At 32.3% G+C, this 20,608-nt stretch overlaps 1 long non-coding RNA gene across 1 annotated transcript; it reads right to left on the reverse strand.

Annotated features, from left to right (window-relative positions):
• Positions 1–12,620: 12,620 nt before the first annotated feature.
• On the reverse strand, positions 12,621–19,675 carry LOC131620375 (uncharacterized). The gene is made up of 2 exons (XR_009289095.1): positions 18,504–19,675; positions 12,621–12,869 (listed from the first exon to the last, which is right to left on the reverse strand). It is a non-coding gene; the product is annotated as an uncharacterized LOC131620375 (long non-coding RNA).
• Positions 19,676–20,608: the final 933 nt, after the last annotated feature.

The raw sequence follows: 20,608 nt of genomic DNA on the forward strand, positions 1-20,608 counted from the left end.
ATCAAGATTAAAAATAATAAGATTTTTTTTCCAATTTTTTGTAATGACGTCCCCTGATGATAATGATAAATTATAGCTTACATTGATTGGCTCCTTTGTCTCGCGGTGGACGTTCCTCCGGGTCTTCTTCCTCCGGACATCCACCTCCTCCGTCATATGTTTCGGCTCCGGTTACACCTCCTCCGTCATTTGTTACTTTCAGTTGTACGTATTTTTATTAAAATAATAAATAAACCTTTTGAAATTTGGAAGCCTTTTTTTCTCCCCACCACTCTCTCATCCCCACCTACCCGTGTTTAACAATATGTAACTTTAATTTTATGTAATATTATCGTTGTAATTTTCACCCGATTAAATAAAGCGAATTGTTCATTTTCTTCTGTCCAGACCTATTTTCGGAAGTGCATTTCCGAATTCCTCCAAGGGGGTGCGCTCGGAGATGAACTTCCGAAACACCACATTTTCTGAAAAGTGACTTTATTTCGGAGATGCATCTCCGAAATTAATATTTTATATTAAAAAAAACACGTTTTCAGAAGTTCATTTCCGAAAACACCTTTTTCAAGAAAAAAAGTACAGTTTCGGAAATGAACTTCCGAAACAAGGGGTATTGTGGTAAATTCACCGGAGGTGGCCAAGAAGGTTGGGAGGTGGGTGAAGAAATTCTCTTATGATAAACTGTTTCAAATTTATATTCAGAAGATAACATAGGAGTGTGAACAGTAAACCTATATTCCTCATCTTTTAACGTTCCCAATGACATTTTTTGGCATTATAATTTTTGGCCTCATTTAATATTTAGAAAATTAATAACTGCCATTATATATTTATCTTTAATTGTTATTTTTGTTTTCAAATTACTTGACTACTTAGTCTAAGTAATTATTAAAAAAATTAATTTTTTATAAATTAATTACTTAATTAATTATAGCGGTAATAAAAAATTGTTATGATTTTATTCATATTATAAATGGGCAATAATGAGCAAGTAACAATTGTTTAAACTTCTAATATCAAGTCATAAACATTTATTTAATACCTAAATTTGACAATAATGATCATTATTATAAAAATTAATTTGTAATAAATAGAATGAAACTTTTCAAGATTGATTTAGGTACTCCCAAAAGAGGTATGATCACTTTTCATATTTTTGTTTCAGACGATTTAAATAAAGACCACAAAGTAAATAAAACCGTTCACAAAAAAATAAATAAAACCGGATGGAGTTTATACTACAAATATTTGATTTTGCGACAATTTTTTTAATAAATTAATTTTATAATTTTGTTTATAATTAATGATAATCATTCATGCCTTTCCAAATTATTATTATTATTATTATTATTATTATTATTATTATTATCATTATTATTATTATTATTGTTATTATAATTAACTCATTTATTTGATTCAATATTTCACACAAAACACAACTTTCATAGTTCACACAAAAAAAAAAAAACACAACTTTCATTTTTTTTTTCTGTCCCATTATCATTTCTAAAATTTTGAAAATTAAAATCTGAATAACAAGAATTGAAACTTTATTTTCTTTCAATACATTTAAAATAGGTCATTCTATTTGCCTTTATATTTATCCCATTTTTTGTGATCAATTTCTGTTAATTGTAATTATTATCTTTTTATATGATAAATATATGGTTAATAATAATAAATTAATAAATATATTCATTAATCTATTTTTAATAGGTTTTTAACATTAAAGGAGACAGCCAAAAAATAAAAAGTAGGTTTTTAATATTCTACTTTTTTTTTTTTTGTTAACGAGTTGTTTTAGTTGTTAAAAGGTTTAATTCTATGTTCTACGTTCAAATATTTTTTTGACCATTATATAAGAAAAATAAATTACAAAGAAAAATAAAATTTATTAATATGCTTATTATTTTAAATATAGAATCACCCAAATTTTGAGTCTAATTAGCTATTATAATTCAATTTTATTTTATAAAATTTATTTTAACTTAACATATGAAACACAAAAGAATAATTATTATTTTCATTATAATTAATTCACACAAAATTCTAACATTGCATGAAAAAAATTAGTCACATTAAATTAAAAATGTAAAAAAAGGACAAACATTTTCGAAAACCTTGCCCCCGCCCTGCAAAACCATGGGTACAGGAATAAGTTACAATTTTTTTTATTAACGGGAAAAAGTCTACCCTTGATACAATTTTTTTTATAAACGGGAATGAGTTACAGATATTTTTATAAATGGGAAAATTCTACCGTTGATACAATTATACGAGAAAAACTTACAAATATTTTTATAATATATGAAAAAGTCAACTATTGATACAATTAGTTTTATAAACAAAAATAAATTACAAATATTTTTATAAATGGGAAAATGTCTATTGTGATACAATTATTTTTATAAACGGGAATAAGCTACAAATATTTTTATAAACGGGAAAAAGTCTACCGTTTATACAATTATTTTTTTAAACGGGAATAAATTACAAATATTTTTATAAATGGAAAATGTCAATTATTGATACAATTATTTTTATAAACATGTTAAAAATACTTTTATAAATGGAAAACCATGGGTGTGGGGCGTGGCGGATATGCAGACATTGCACGTTTTATGATTTAGAAAAATTTCAATTGTAGATAGAATTATATCTCTGTGTGAAATGTACTACACCATATACTCATATATTTTTCAACATAATTTTATGTATATCTTGATAACAACTATAGCCTGATAATTTAAATTAATATTTATATGATAATCACCATTTATAATATTTTTTCTTTTAATTTTTATATATTTTTATATGCATTTTTAACCATAACTATGTAATATTTATTTAATATTTATATTGATTTTTTGCGACTCGTGCGAACGCACGGGTCCTTTACTAGTTTTATGTATGGTTGGTTCAAACAAGAGAAGGGAGGGGAAGGAAGAGATTTTGGTTAAAAATATGTTTGGTTCATGAAAGGAAGGGAGGAACTTTATTAATAATTTATGTTTTTATCCTTATAATTTTATATAATTGATATGATATTCAAAAGTAAAAATTTCATAAATAATATTTATAATATTGAATGATTAAAAATTTATAATTGATAATAACATTAAAAAAATTAAATACACTGAATACGTATTATAACTCTTAACACAAAATTATTTATATGTTGATAACAATTTGTAAATACATAAAATAATTTATTATTAATTAATTATATATATATATATATATATATATATATATATATATATATATATATATATATATATATATATATATATATATATATATATATATATATAAAACAAAATAAATAAATGGTTTAAAATTTTATATAAAAAATATATATAATAGAATACATAGCAAAATTAGAAGAAAAAAATATAAATAAACATAAAAATAAAAATTATAATAAAAAATAAAAAAATTTAGTGATTATAATTTTTATTTGGCTAAATTACAGTTTTGGTCCCCCTGTTTTGACATTTTCACGATTTTGGTCCCCCTATTTTCTTTTTAAACAGTTTTGGTCCCCCATCCCAATTTTGAACCAACTGGTCATGTACTGTTCATGTACGGTCATGTACTGTTCATGTACGGTCATGTACTGTTCATGTACGGATCATGCACTGTTTATGAACAAAATTGGGATGGGGGACTAAAACTGTTTAAAAAGAAAATAGGGGGACCAAAATCGTGAAAATACCAAAACAGGGACTAAAACTATAATTTAGCCTTTTATTAAATAAAATAAATAATTTAAAGGTGAAAAATGATTATAATAAATTAATATAAGCAATAGAGAAAATTACAAAAAAAAAGAAGCGGAAGAAAGAAAATAATAATTTTGAAATAATAAAATAAAACTAAGAATATTTTAGTAAATATATTAATTTATTAAATATCAATAGTCACATCCTCTCCCCTCCCCTCCGAATCTCTGGATTCGGAGAAAGGCAAAAAAGTATAATTTTGGAGGGATTTTGCTCCCCTCCCCTCCTAAAAATTGAACCAAACACATTTTATTATAGATATCTCCTCTCCTCCCCTCCATTTACCTCGAACCAAACATACCTTTAATCCATTAAACTAGTAGAAGACCCGTGCGGACGCACGTGTAAATCAAATCTTAAGCTGATGTATTACAAACGCAAAAAAAAAAGTTTAAAAATTCGAATGAGGAATGTTAATTTAAGATTCACAAAACATAATATAGATGAAATGAATCTATATATAGGGTATGTTTGGTAAAAAGAGAAGTTGGCTGATAAGCTAGCTAATAGCTTATAGCTTATAGCTGATAGCCGGTGACTGATAGCTTATAACTTATGACAGATAGTTGAGACTCATAACTGATAAGTTAATTGAAGTGTTTGGTAAAAGTAGCGGTTCAAATAAATTATAAATGTAAAATGACATAAAAGATATTTAATAAATTATTATTTAATTTGAAGTTAAAATAAATTAGGGTTAAGTATGTTTATGGTCTCTATAAAATTATCAAATTTTGTTTTTGGTCCCTATTAAAAAAATTACATATATTGGTCCCCTCAAAATTATTATGCACCTAGTTTTAGTCCTTACTGTTAAACCAATGTGTATTTTTGAATGATTAAATTACAAACATGTTTAGAACGTTATCAAAAGTTCCTCGGGAAAAAAACTCAAAATTTGATTTCTAAGTAGAGATTTGCATTACTTTTATCACTATCTTCTAAAATTTAAAAAATTTATATTTAATTCTTCTCATTTTAAAAATTCTATAATTTGATAAAGAAAGACTTTATAGTATTCTAAACATGTATAAAAAAATTATTCAAAAATTTAAAATTTAAAAGATAATTAAATAGTTTTCAAAATTTTAAAAATTAATAAGGACTAAAAATGCATACGTAAAAATTTTATATGGCCTAAAATATGTCATTTTTTTAATAAGGACTAATTGAGATATTTATAGGGACCAAAAACATACTTGACCCAATAAATTATAATGGATAAAAACGAGTTTAAACTAAAATAATAAGGATAAAAAAGAAAGAAAAATGATAAGCTATAAGCTAAAATGCTATTTGAGATAGCGTCTGAAAAATAAGCTATAAGCTAGTAAAATAAGCTATAAGGTAATGATAAAAAGACGGTTACCAACAGGTCTAAATTGTCATATGAGTTTATAAGCTATAAACTATAAGACATAAACTCAAAATTATGTTTTACCAAACAGAGTCATAGTAGCTATGTAAAAAAAAACATGGAAATGCAATAGTCATTCATATCTTAGGTCATTCGATAAGGCTAGGTTATTGGTCATATACAATTGTTATTATAAAATCACTAATAACTGGAAATATTTAAAAAGAAATATTTATCAAATCACCAACTTGATAAATTTAATACGTCTAATAACTATAAATATTTAGAAGTACGACTAATAACTATAAATATTTACAAATACAACTTTTTTTTTGGAGCAATAAAGAATATATATATTCCAAAAACAAATTCAGTACAAGCTGATCAATGAAGATCCAAGCCCATGGTTACAAGTAAACAAAACCAACATTACAAGGCATCAACATAAGCTCCTAATTTCCTGTCAAGCTTAGCCCGATACTTGATCCTATCTAGCACCCACTGCAAATTGAGATGTTCCAATCTAGCATTCTTAAAGACTCTGTTATTTCGCACAATCCACACATGGTATATGACTTCAGCTATACATATGCGGAGAAGCTTGGCTCTATTGCTCTTTCCTCTAGCAGTGATAATAATCCATTTAAGCTCCTCTGTCCATGCTTGAGGAGAGTGTGGAGTATGACTCCAATTCAACACCAGCAGCCAGAAAGCCCGAGTTTCCCTACAAGCAAAGAAAAGATGCTCACAAGTTTCAGTATCATTACAGTACAAACAAACACCATCAGTCACAGTCCCGAACTTGCTCAGCCTATCTTTGGTGTGTAAGCGATTCTGGCACGCCATCCACAAGATGAACAAAGCCTTTGGACTGGCCAAATTCCCTCTTAAGATGTTCCTCCACGAGACCAGGCCACGATCCCCTCTTAACTCCAAATAAATTTGCTTGGTTCTGTAAGCACCTGTTTGCAAGAACTCATTCCACGCTCTAGAACTCAGCAACAGGTCCCTGTACTTAAAGATAGACTTGATGATCCAAGAATCACTCTGCTTAGCACAATAGTTTGTAGCATCAGCTCCTCTCTTCATATAATAGTGACTGACCCAGCTAATCCACATTCTATCCTTCTTTGCATTCAGATTCCAAAGTAACTTGCCCAAGGAAGCACGATTCCAAATAGTTAGGTCAATGAGGCTAAGACCTCCAGCAGCTACAGGGTCACAGACATGTTCCCAAGAGATGGGGGCCTTATTACTAATAGTATCTTTACCAGTCCATAGAAAGCTCCTGCAAAGGCTTTCAATGTGATGGATGATCTTCTTGGGAAGGGGAAAAATCTGCAGCCAGTAGTTAGCAATAGAGAAGAGAACACTTTTCACCAAGAGGAATCTGCCAGCATAAGATAACATTCGAGTGCACCAGTGATTGATTCTACAGGTCATTCTATCAATAAGAGGTTGGCAGTTATTAATTGTAAGCCTCTTACTATCCAGAGGAACCCCAAGGTACCTGAAAGGCATTTGCCCAATCTGAAAACCAGTTTCATGCATCAGCAATTGTTGACAGTTACTATCCACTCCACCCATGTATATTTTGCTTTTAGGAACACTCATAACCAGTCCTGTGGTGGAGGAGAATTCTTTCACCTTCTGCATAATGAGTCTAATGGAGTTGACATCTGCCTTGGAGAACAACAAAATATCATCAGCAAAGCAAACATTCAAGATCTTAAGTTTTTCACACCTAGGGTGAAACTTGAAGCCAGGGATATCACCCAAAGTTTGAAGCACCCTGTGTAGATACTCCATAATCAGGACAAAAAGCAGGGGAGAGATTGGATCTCCCTGCCTTAATCCTCTCTTAGCATTGAGAGTAGTACTGGGTTCACCATTAAGAGCAAACTTATAAGAAACAGAGGTGACACATGCCATGATCCAAGATACAAATTTGTGAGGAAATCCAAGTGCATACATGATGTTTTTTAAGGCAATCCACTCCACAGTATCATATGCCTTTTGTATATCCATTTGGATCATACACCTAGGTGAGATATTTTTCCTTCCATAGCCTCTAACCAGTTCCTGTGCTATCATAATGTTGTCATGGATAATTCTGCCAGGTATGAAAGCAGATTGGTTATCATTCACAATGGAACCTATAACCCTCCCCAATCTGGATGTAAGAATCTTGGACAGAATTTTGTAAAAAGTACTACAACAGGAAATAGGCCTCCAATCTTTCACAGTCTTAGCTTCATTAGTCTTAGGAATCAGAGTAATCAGAGAGCAATTTAAGTCTTTATGCATAGTGCTAGTCCTGAAAAACTCCTGAATAGCTGCTATTACATCCCCCTTCACAGTCTGCCATGAACTCTTGAAAAAATAAGCATTGAAACCATCCAAGCCAGGGGCTTTGTTGTTTCCAATGCTACTCAAAGCATCCCACACTTCCAGATCAGTAACAGGTCGGATCAGACTTAAGGCATCATCCCTTGATAGAAGACTACCCCTACTAATGCTGGCAATATCAATCCCCTGCAGAGTGTTTGTAGCAGTCCCTACAAGGTTTGTATAGAAATCTAAAATTTCCTTGGCAATCTCATCTTTAGTGGTAAGAGTATTCCCATTCAAGGATACCAGAGTTGCTATATGCTTGTGCTTGTTCTTCTCCTTCACTGTGTTATGGAAAAAAGTATTGTTGCCATCCCCCAAATGCAACCACTCCACCTTGGCTCTCTGCTTGAGAATACTTTCCTCCATTTGATTCAGTTCCACCACTTCATCAGTTCTACACTTAACTTGTTCAATGGCTGAAGCATCAAACTTATTGTTCTCAAGGTGTTGGTGGGCTTCCATAAGGTCACTTCTAGCCTGTTGAATCTGAAGCTGTAAGTTACTAAACCTTCTTTGAAGCTGCCCTATAGGCCTCTGCAGTCTCCTCATCTTTTTCCACAGTCTATGCATAGCAGTTCCATGGATATGTTGATTCCAACTAGTTCTAACAACTTCCTGATAATCCTCTTGCTTGGTCACGTAGTTCACAAACTTGAACATAAAACTTCTATTGGCTGGGGCAGCTATCCAATTAACCCTTACAGGGGAATGATCCGAGATGCTAGGGTGAAGAACCTCCACACTCACATTTTGATACTTTTGGAACCAATGACAGTTGCCAATAAGCCTGTCTATCCTTGAGTATATAGCACCAGTGGACTGTTTATTAGACCAAGTGAAGTGACACCCTTTAGTAGGGGCTTCAAACAAACCCTGTCTCTGCATCATTTCAGTCAGGTCACTATATTCATTGATATGTACATTGTTCCCTCCTATTCTATCTTGACAAGTTAAGACATTATTGAAGTCTCCCATAACAATCCAGGGACCAGTTATATTTCCACCCAAAGTATCAATTTGATCCCAGAGATTCTTTCTCAACTCCTTTTGATTCTTGGCATAGACAATGGTAGCAAAATAATGGATACTATTATTCACATTACTAACCTCCACATGAATAAATTGTTCTTCAATAAGAAGTACCTTCAGTTGCACATCAAGATCCTTCCACAAAATCCAAATCCTACCATTAGAATGGTGGGAGTAGTTATCTATGAAGGACCAAGACTTACCAAAATTTCTTCTAATCTTGCAAGCATTACTTTGTTTAACTCTAGTTTCAAGCAAAGCTACAATTGGGACATTAAAAGTTGAGAGGTAGGAGCTAACCTCTCTATGCCTTGCCTCCTTATTGATGCCCCTAACATTCCAAGTAGCAAGCATTAACCATTACTGCATCCCACCTCTGGGACAGTTCCAATCCCAAGGGGTGTGAACACATTCTGCACAAGCATCTCATTAACAGGGGTGAAAATGATTTTCTTCTTGGCTTTATCAGTTCTATTAGTGCTTACCTCAGTCCATTCATCATCCTGGTTATTCTTCTGGATAGTACTAACCTTAAGAGGTTCTTCCACAATCTTTTCCAGAATTTTCCCCTCAACCACAGTGTCCTTAGACTGTTTTGTTGGTTTCCAAACTTTTTGCACAGGTTTCTGCTGCCCAATAGGTTGTTTACTCGAGCAATCATGGCCTATTCTCAAGCAGGTATGGCAGTATTTTGGCCTCCATTCATAGTCTATCTTCTGTTCCCACTCCCTACCATTATGATCTTTTATGGCCACACCTCTTTTAACCGGTTGGGTGATATCAACCTCAACCAACACCCTTGCATAAGAGATGCGCAATTTTCTAGCAGTGCACTCATCAGTCATAATAGGCCTACCAACAGCACTAGCAATCTTAGATAGACTCTTTTCTCCCCATAAGTGCAATGGAAGATTTGGCATAGTGATCCAAAGAGGGAGAACCCTAAGTAAGTCAGCTTTCAGTTCAAAATCAATCGACCAGTACTTCAAAAAGAGAGGCTTACCATAGATGAAATAAGGTCCTTGCTCCATGACTTGACTGAGATCTTCATAGCTCTTGAATCGGACAATGAAGTATCCAGAGTCATTAAAATACAATTCCGGAAGAGCGACGAAATTCCAGGTTTTCTCCATGAAGTTCTTCACAGCGTGCATCGAGAGAGTTTCTCCAAGGGCAAAGAGTATGATCGCATTCTCCCAATACCTGAGTTCCTCTGTAACATCTGCCTCATCAATCGTAATTGTCTCCTTGCCATCAATCAGCTCTGGCGCAACAAATCCAACGTTCATACCTCGGTTCGCATTGCGGTTACCCTGGATAACATCTACCCAAGGTTTCGTCGTGGCTATCTCCTTCTCCGGTGATTTCGTAATCTTCACCGGGCTCTTTGTCACCACCGGTTCAGCAGCCTCTACGATTGTTTCCTTAGGGGTTTCCTTCTGTACATGAGTCTCTGTATCCTTTGCCACTGTTACCGTCGAAGTAGAGAGCGTCGCCGCCGTGGATTTCGGCCGGCCAACGCGCCGTTTAGCTTTGGTCATTCAAACCCTAGCAGAGCTTCAATTTTACAAATACAACTGATAATTATAAATATTTATAATATTTTGTTGTTTAAAAAAAAATATTATGGTGATAGTGTCCCGTGAAAATAGTAAGTTTATGCTAATTATAAATATTTATTTTGTTGATTAAAATAAAAAAGGTATTATGGTGAGAGTGTCCCGTGAAAACTTCTTAGATAAATAGTTTTCAATTTTAATTAGTATATAATTGAAGGAGTGAAAAACACTTAGAAATGGGGGATTGAATAAGGGTTGTTTCTTTTTGGCAAATAAAAATAATGAACACAATTATTTTTATCCTGGTTCGTTTGAACTCAAACTATCTTCAGTCCGCCCTCACAGGTTATTTACCTCCACTGGGGATTTAATCCACTAATCAAAAAATGATTACAATGGTTCTCCACTTAGATCAACCTCTAAGTCTTCTTGAGTCTACAGATCACAACTTGATCACTCAAGGAATTTCTTTTACAAAGATATAAACAACAATACAGAGAGAAAAACGCTTCTAAAAAGCTGTAATCACTAAGTGATTTTTCTCTTAAAGTTTATGATCTATAAGTCACTAAGTATACAAAAGTATGTGAACTCTTTTATTTTCAAAAATTATTTTTAGGCTCTAATTGATACAGCGAGAGTGCTCAATTAGGTTTAATAACAAGGTCAGAATCAATAAACATGAGAGTGTGAGAGGAAGGATTTTAAATGAATGTTTTCTACTGAAAGTTACTTTAAAAATTAATTCCTGCATTAATAGTTTACTAAATTCCCGAAGTCCGACCGTTGCAAACCGATATATCCCTTCAATAATCTTATTTTAATTAATTTAATTTTCCCACTATTTTTCCAACCTAATCCCGACAAAATCAGACCTTTGGCATTGGTGATCTTTTGATGCTGCAATCACTAAGGCTGGGTGGAAATTCTAATCTCGAAATTAATATGGAAAAATATGCTGATGCAAAATGGCTATCTAGTCTTTCTTATTTGAAAAATCTTTGACTTGAGTTCATTTAACATTGGCGATTCTCACCAATTGGTTGTCTTGAGTTTACGTGTGAATCACTTTGTTGGAAGTTTACCATCCGAGAGTTGTTATCTTTCTCAAATCAAACTATTGGTTCTTTCAGAAAATCATATATCAGACCAAATTCCAAAATGTTTACACAACTTTACTGTGATGGCTCGCTGCAATAAGTATGAACATGAGTGTTAGTGATAATGTAAGTCATAACTATCATAACAACATAACTGGAAGTAGGTATGATTACTACATTCCACTCATGTGGAAAGGCGTGGAAGATGTGTTCAAGAATCCAGAGCTGCTTTTAAAGAGCATTTATCTATCAAGAAATACCTAAAGAAATTTGGGCTCTATTGGGATTGGTGTCTTTAAATTTATCAAGGAACAATTTGAGTGGGGAAATAATATATGGGATTGGGAATTTGAAATCACTTGAGTTTCTTGATTTGTCTAGGAATCATTTATGTGGTGAAATTCCTTCCAGCCTTGTTAAAATTGATCGTTTAAGTGTAATGGATTTATCAAACAATAATCTCATTGGTAAAATCCCAATTGGAACTCAGTTACAAAGCTTTGTTATATCTAGTTACCAAGGAAATCTAGATCTTTGTGGAAAGCCACTGGAAAAAGCATGCTCAGAAGATGATGTGCCATCGTTGCTGTTTGATAATGAGATTGAGGATGAGGATGATGAATCAATTTTCTATGAAACATTTTACATGAGTTTAGGAGTTGGAATTGGTGTTGGACTTTGGGGATTCATTGGACCAATAATATTTTGTCGCTCATGGAGGTATACTTATATCAGATTCTTAAACGGATTCATTGACGCGTTTAGATTCAGATTCAATCAGTGGCACACTAGATAGAAAGGTAGTATTCGTTTTTCATTAATAGTTTCTCTTCTTCTTTGATTGTTCAATACTAGTTTATGTTTTTATGTAACCATATAAGTGTAACTAGAATAGACTTTGTATATATTATTTTTCATGTTACATGTTCATGTGTATGTTAGTGGACTTGTTCATATCTCTTTGCAATACTTTGAATAACTTTTGTTAAGATGTGTATGAGCCAATTGTTAGGCCCAATTTGCACAAGAACAACTTCTAGAAAATTGTAGAGACAAAGGGGTTAAGAGTGATCGCGACTTTATGTGTCTATTAATCTGATGACTGCAAGTGCACAGTCGTTTTGTGTAGTTTTAAAAGATATCGAATTCACAGAGAATATGAATCGACCTACCGTTATCTAAGGTTACTATGTAAAGCTAAGGCTAAGAATACATGGGTTGTTTCTAAAGGGAAACTAAAAATCTTAATTCTAAGAAATATAATAATAAGCGGATATCAGTATGTAGTTTGTAACACCCTTCTAACCCCGCGGCAATTAATTAAATAAAATCAGAGTAACATGCACAAGGGCGTCACAATTCGTAATTAAAATAAACAACATCGGTCATACGTCATGCATTCACTGAAGAAACATCTCAACATAACTTATGAATCAAATTTCTCATGTTAACACAGCGGAATAAATCATCAAACTAGCATTACATCATCAATGCTTAAATCCTCAAATAAATTAAACAAAACAGAGTTAATGTCATAAACTTAAAAACAACGTTCCCCAGTGTTACATCTATCAGAGCATGACCCGACGCTAACTGACACATTGACTCATGAGCTAATCCTCACCGAGTCGAAGCCGCTATCCTCAATCTGAAAAATATAGTGTAAGGGTGAGTCTCATTCGCAATTAGCAAATATTATTGCATTATAAATAACAATACATCAATAGTTATATTATTCACCCAATTCATCTATATTCAGATAACTCATCGTTATACAAAACACACGTCACCAAAACAAAACAACGAAATACATTCAGTCATGTGATCAAGTTCATGCATATGAATGCAACTGACTCTATGCATGTGGTACCAAACATCATCAACGGGAATCACCCACCGATCGATCTATCATCATCCAGATACGGCCCTACCAGCACAGATTCCACACAATGGGAATCTTGCCCTTCACTGAATCCTCTCATCATTAGGATTCAACCCTCATCAAATGGTCATGAATGCATGCAAACATACATATAACATACTTTCATCATCGTCATTCTATGAGTAGCATCATCTTTACTCATTTCATCATCATCATCATCATTATCATTATCAAGCATGTTTATATATACATTAACATCATTCAATATAATTCACATCATCATTAAAACACAAGATCATATCACAAGGTTCATCATCCTCAAACGGCACACAAAACAGGCCTACAAATCGAAAGTTACACATCAATGAACTTTCAAGGAAAATCATAAAACAGGAGTTTTAACACACACAACGACCATACGTGTACGACCAAGTCCATACGCGTACCACTCTCTTCCATACCCGTATCATACGCGTTTCACCAGAACCAAAATGGCCTAAAAACAACCTCATACGCGTATCAGCCTTGCCATACGCGTATCATCAGAACCAATTTCCTCTTTAAAATTTCCCATACGCGTATGAGCATACTCTTTAAAATAAATAATCAATGGTTAAGATTTGGAGTAATTCTTCTACACATACTCTTGGAGTAAATATATCCCTCCTCATATATAAACAAAATAAATAAATGGTTTAAAATTTTATATAAAAAATATATAATAGAATACATAACAAAATTAGAAGGAAAAATATAAATAAACATAAAAATAAAATTTATAATAAAAAATAAAAAAATTTAGTGATTAGAATTTTTATTAAATAAAATAAATAATTTAAAGGTAAAAAATAATTATAATAAATTAATATAAGCAATAGAGAAAATAAAAATTATAATAAAAAAAAAATTTAGTGATTAGAATTTTTATTAAATAAAATAAATAATTTAAAGGTAAAAAATAATTATAATAGATTAATATAAGCAATAGAGAAAATAAAAAAAAAAGAAGCGGAAGGAAGAAAATAATAATTTTGAAATTATAAAATAAAACTGAGAATATTTTAGTAAATATATTAATTTATTAAATATCAATAGTCACATTCTCTCCCCTCCCCTCTGAATCTCCCGATTCGGAGGAACGTAAAAAGTATAACTTTAAGGGGTTTTGCTCCCCTACCCTCCTAAAAATTAAACCAAACACATTTTATTATAAATATCTCCTCTCCTCCCCTCCATTTACCTCGAACGAAACATACCTTTAATCCATTAAACTAGTAGAAGACTCGTGCGGACACACGGGTAAATCAAATCTTAAGATGATGTATTAGAAACGCAAAAAAAAAAAAGTTTAAAAATTCGAATGAGGAATGCTAATTTAAGATTCACAAAACATAATATAGATGAAATGAATCTATATATAGGGTATGTTTGGTTAAAAGAGCGGTTCACTGATAAGCTAACTAATAGCTTATAGCTGATAGCTTATAGCTTATAGCTGATAGCTGGTGACTGGTAGCTTATAACTTATGACAAATAGTTGAGACTCATAACTAATAAGTTAATTGAAGTGTTTGGTAAAAGTAGCGGTTCAAATAAATTATAAATGTAAAATGACATAAAAGATATTTAATACATTATTATTTAATTTGAAATTAAAATAAATTAGGGTTAGGTATGTTTTTGGTCCCTATAAAATTATCAAATTTTGTTTTTGGTCTCTATTAAAAAAATGATATATTTTGATCCCCACAAAATTATTATGCACGTAGTTTTAGTCCTTATTGTTAAATGGATGTGTATTTTTGAATGATTAAATTACAGACATATTTAGAACGTTATCAAAAGTTCCTCAAAAAAAAAACTCAAAATTTGACTTCTAAGTCGAGATTTGCATTACTTTTATCACTATCTTCTAAAATTTAAAATATTTATATTTAATTCTTCTCATTTTAAAAATTCTATAATTTGGTAAAGAAAGACTTTATAGTATTCTAAACATGTATTAAAAAATTATTCAAAAATTTAAAATTTAAAAGATAATTAAACAGTTTTCAAAATTTAAAAAATTAGTAAGTACTAAAAATGCATGCAAAAAAATTTTATATGGCCTAAAATATGTCATTTTTTTAATAAGGACTAAAAATTAAATTTGAGATATTTATAGGGACCAAAACCATACTTAACCTAATATATTATAATGGATAAATATGAGTTTATACTAAAATAATAAGGATAAAAAAGAAAGAAAAATGATAAGCTATAAGCTAAAATGTTATGAGATAGCGTCGGCAAAATAAGCTATAACCTAGTAAAATAAGCTATAAGGTAATGATGAAAAGACGATTACCAACAGGTCTAAATTGTCATATGAGTTTATAAGCTATAAACTATAAGACATAAACTTAAAATTATGTTTTACCAAACAGAGGCATAGTAGCTATTTAAAAAAACAAGATCCATAGGATTCATTCATACAGATTAATCTATCATCTTATATCAATTCATACATCAAAATCCCAAAATCTAAACCAATTCTTAGAACCCAAAAACCTAACTCTGACATACAAATCAAATTGACTCAACAACACAACCAATCATGCACTGTTCATCCATAATTACAATAAGAGATGATAATTGGAAGAGTCCCCCCTTACCTTTGCCAAATTTCTTGATCTTTGGTCTCTTCCTCTTTGTTCCTCTTTCACGTTCTTCATGTTCCAACTTCTCTCTTTTCACGTTCTGTTCCTTCTTTTCCAATTCTAATTATTTTATGAAAAATAATATTAAAATTAGTAAGGGCTTTACTACACCACACCCCCTCTTCTTACTAATCTCTCACATGGCCCAATTGCCATAAACCATCTTTTTTTCAATTATTTTCATAAAATCCATAATAATTATAATTATTAATCTAATATTCAAATTAAATTAAAATTAAAATTATACGGGTGTTACAACTCTCCTCCACTAAAAGAGTTTTCGTCCTCGAAAACATACCTCAGGTAAAGAGTTCTGGATAAGAATCCTTCATCTGAATCTCTAGCTCCCAGGTAACATTTCCCTCAGTTGGTCCTCCCCAAGCTACTCTGACTAAAGTTATCTCCTTGCCACGCAATTGCTTCAGTCTTCGGTCTTCTATCCTCACAGGCAACGCCTCAACCGTTAATTTGTCTTTCACATGCACATCATCTACTTGGATCACATGGGACGGATCCAAAATGTATTTCCTCAACTGAGACACATGAAATACATCATGCAAGTTTGCAAGCATTGGCGGTAAAGCGATACGATATGCCACTTCTCCCACTCTTTCAGAAATTTGGAATGGTCCGATAAAATGCGGAGTCAACTTCTTTGACTTCAAAGCTCGATCAATACCCATCATAGGAGTAACTCTCATAAACACATGGTCTCCCTCTTGAAACTCAAGTATTTTCCTCCTCTTGTCATGATAACTCTTCTGACGACTTTGAGAAGCCTTCATCTTCTCCTGAATCATCTTAATCTCCTCCTTAGTCTGTTGTACAATTTCTAGACCAATCACAGCACTCTCACCAGATTCGTACCAACACAACGGCATCCTACATCTCTTACCATACAAAGCCTCAAACGGAGCCATATCAATACTCGAATGATAACTGTTGTTGTAGGTAAACTCAATAAAAGGCAGATAACTATCCCAAGCACCTCCTTTTTCCAACACACAAGCCCTCAACAAATCTTCTAATGACTGAATCGTCCTCTCAGTCTGTCCATCCGTCTGCGGATGATAAGCAGAACTCAATCTCAGCTTAGTACCCAAAGCTTTCTGCAAACCTTCCCAGAACTTCGACGTAAATCTCGGGTCTCTGTCTGATACGATACTTGAAGGAATACCATGTAGACTAATTATCTTCTCAATATACAACTGAGCCAGTTTTTCCATCGGATAATCCATTCTTACCGGTATAAAATGTGCAGACTTTGTCAACCTGTCTACCGTGACTCAGATAGCTTCACAATTCTTGACAGTTCTCGGCAAACCAGAAACAAAATCCATTGATATGCTATCCCACTTCCACTCAGAAATAAACATCGGTTGCATTAACCCAGATGGTTTCTGATGCTCAATTTTTGACTTCTGACACGTCAAACAAGAATATACAAACTCATCAATGTCTTTCTTCATTCCAGGACACCAAAACAACTTTTTCAAATCATGATACATCTTGGTAGCACCAGGATGAATACTTAACCCACTACGGTGTCCTTCTTCCAAAATACGCTTTCGGAGTTCAGCAATATCAAGAACACAAACTCAGTTGCCAAACCTCAGTATACCATTCTCGTCAACTCTGAATTCACCATTCTTGCCTTGATTAATCAAAGTCAACTTATCGATCAATTCAACATCAGCTTTCTGACCTCCTCTGATTTCTTCAAGAATACCACTAGTCAGTTTTAGCATACCCCGTTTAACACTAGTAGGAGTACCTTCACACACCAAATTCAAGTCTCTGAATTGTTCAATCAAATCTAATTCCTTCACCATTAGAATAGACATATGCAAAGTCTTCCTACTCAATGCATCAGCAACAACGTTTGCCTTACCAGGATGATAATTGTCATACCCCAAAATTTGCCCACACTTTTAAAAAATTCAAAACAATTTCAAAATTTGAGTTTTTATAAAAATCTCGGTTTCATTTACATTGACATCCTGAATTTTATAAATATTCAATTTAAAATCTACTTTAAAAATATAATAGTTTATACTTAAATTGTTATATTTTAATAAATAGAAAAATGTTTGTCTATGCTTCATACACTTTCAATTGGTTTTTTATTTCAAATAAATAACATATCACAATTGGTTAGGAAGTAAGGCTTGCAAATAAAATGTCACAGGTTCAATTCCCGTTTGGTGCATTTCCATGTTTTTTTAACTTTTTTTATCAGTTTTTTGCACCTGAACGTACCTGGACACAAGCACGTCCAGGTTCTCAATCTTGGTCATCAAGGAAGGTCCATGGGCCTTTGGGATGAATCATTTACCAATATTTTTCACAAACCGTTTCTAACAACTTTTTTTCACTCTTGTTTTTAAAAGTTTTTAATATCTTTTCGTTTTGACCAATGATGACACATGAGGCTTCCTTTTCAAAATGATTTTTATAATGTTCTTGGCCAATGATTACTATATGAGGCCACTCAATTTTAATTTGTTTGTTTTACAACCACATGATAATCATGATAATTTTATTTTTATTCTAACAGTAGGAGATAAAGCAGAAATCACAGTCCATACGTCCTTATCCTTTTTTTTCGTGAAAATATTCTTCCTCCCCTCTCAATCATTCAAAGTTCCAAGACCAAAATCAATAATCAAAATCACATGGACCAAAACGAAATAGAGCAAACCTGATGCAATCCGCACGGAGATTGCAGATCCAGTGCGTGGGGAGTCGTCGTCGTGACGGTGTTGTTGTTCGCTGCGTTAGATCTTTGAATCCGCAGTGGTGGCATATGTCGAATCTGTTCGCGTGAAAAGTTCGTATGGTGGATCCGGATTTGCATTCTTCTTTTTGCTTCTTTTGGTGTTCGAATTTTTGCAGCTTCTACTGTTTTTTTTACTCCATTGAATCCATTCATGTTCTTTCCTGAGAAAAGAAAATCAGTGCATACATGATATTAATAATGAGAAAAGTGAAGGTTTAAATCATGAGTTGATTAATGATTTCATGAAAGTTGTGTTGAATCGGTTCTGAGTTGTGAATCGGTGGTGTGGATCTTGGCTTGTTGTCACGGTGCTGGTTGTTGTGGAGAGGGAGAGATCCGAACGGCAAAAGGATCTATTCCGGTGCTGAGCTTCATCGGAGTTTGAGCGACTTTGCAATCGGAGACAGATTTTATGGAATTGATTTTGTTGCTTCTCAATCTTTGTGTTCTTTGAATTTCCTTCTCTTGTTGATGTTATGCAGGGACCATAGCATTTCTTTTGATTTCCTGCAAAACAAACGAATCCAAGTGTTTGATGGGTTCTGAAGATGATGCGATGAATTTGACGGTGGTTTGAAGTTTATGATGAATTTAGTGAAACTGTGGCTCAATTCTTCTGAACAAGGAAAACTATTAAAGACTGAATTAGTTCTATTGTTGTGATAATTTTGGATCTGGTTTGAAAAATGGTGTATAATTTTGGATCTGGTTTGAAAAAAATAGTGTAAAATTTTGGATCGTCTTGAATGGTATATCGATGTTAAGATTTATTCACAGGTTTGGAACATTAGTAGATTAGTAGTTTTGAATGGATGTTACAGTAACATTGTGTGAATGGCTTTGTATAATTTCTTCGTCCATGCTTTTCAAATAAGATTTTCTTTGGGTTAAAATAAAAGAAAAATAGTGTGACGTGTGTATACGTGAATGTGAATATATGCATATACAATAGTTAATACTTGTTCACCGTTTGATCAGAACAAATGGAAATTAAAGAAAAGAACAAAGGTGAAATTAAAAAAAATAAAACGCTGACCTCATATACGAATCTTTGGTCACAAAAAGAATTTGAGAAAAGAGGGCAACAAAGATCGTACTTGTGAAACATTGTGAATTTAGAATTTGTTAGTGCCAATCGACCTATAAAAAATGTTATCGTGTTGCTCATAGCTGTTTTTATTTAATTTTATTTCTATATTTCATGCCACGTGTCTCTGAATAATTGGTCTGTGTTGGTTTTGTGTGGTAATATATAATGGTGCCCTTTTGTTTTTTTAGACATGACTACGTGTCTTTATTTAATTGGCCAGGGGTTTAGGTTGAAAAGTCAGAATTGATAGATTTTAAAATAATAGCAATGCTGATAGTTGGAAGGGGATCCGTCCCGTTTTGTTTTTGTTTTTTTATTTAATTGTTTTATTAGTTTTAGAATTAAGAGTTTGTGGTATGGGCTATTGGGCCTAGCTAATTTCTAACCATCATCGAATTCTGTTTTGTATTCTCTAACTTCTTTTAACTATTTTGAGTTGTTTTGTTTAATTAGGTTATTCTACTAACTAATGCCCTTTTAGTTCATTAATTTTTATTCATTTAATTTTTTAGTTTGGTTTTATAAACCATTTTAATTGAACTTGATTTTATTTGCAATTGAGTCGATTAATTAGTTTTAGATCTTTATCATATAAAAAAAAACGAAATATTTCCATTTAGAATTTAATTATTAGATTTCTCTTTCATAATATTTGTTTGTATTTCTTCCATTTTTCATGCATCGTTTTAAAGATTTGTACTCACATTTTTGTTTTGGTTGCAAGGTATTGTCTTTGAGGACTTGAGATGTTTCTTATGGACATTCGCAAATTTCATCTTGTTTCGTACATATTAATCCTTTACTTCCCGCTTTAATTTTCATTTGGGATTTTGTAATAATTTTTATCCCCATGTGTTTAAATTTGTAATCCCCGCCCCGAAGCCCTGTAATAGTTAGGTTTTTATTTCCGCTTTTATTTTCTGCATGTATGAATGAT

The sequence above is a fragment of the Vicia villosa genome, linkage group LG7, assembly GCF_029867415.1.
Source record: "Vicia villosa cultivar HV-30 ecotype Madison, WI linkage group LG7, Vvil1.0, whole genome shotgun sequence".
In the NCBI taxonomy this organism is placed as follows: Eukaryota; Viridiplantae; Streptophyta; class Magnoliopsida; order Fabales; family Fabaceae; genus Vicia; species Vicia villosa.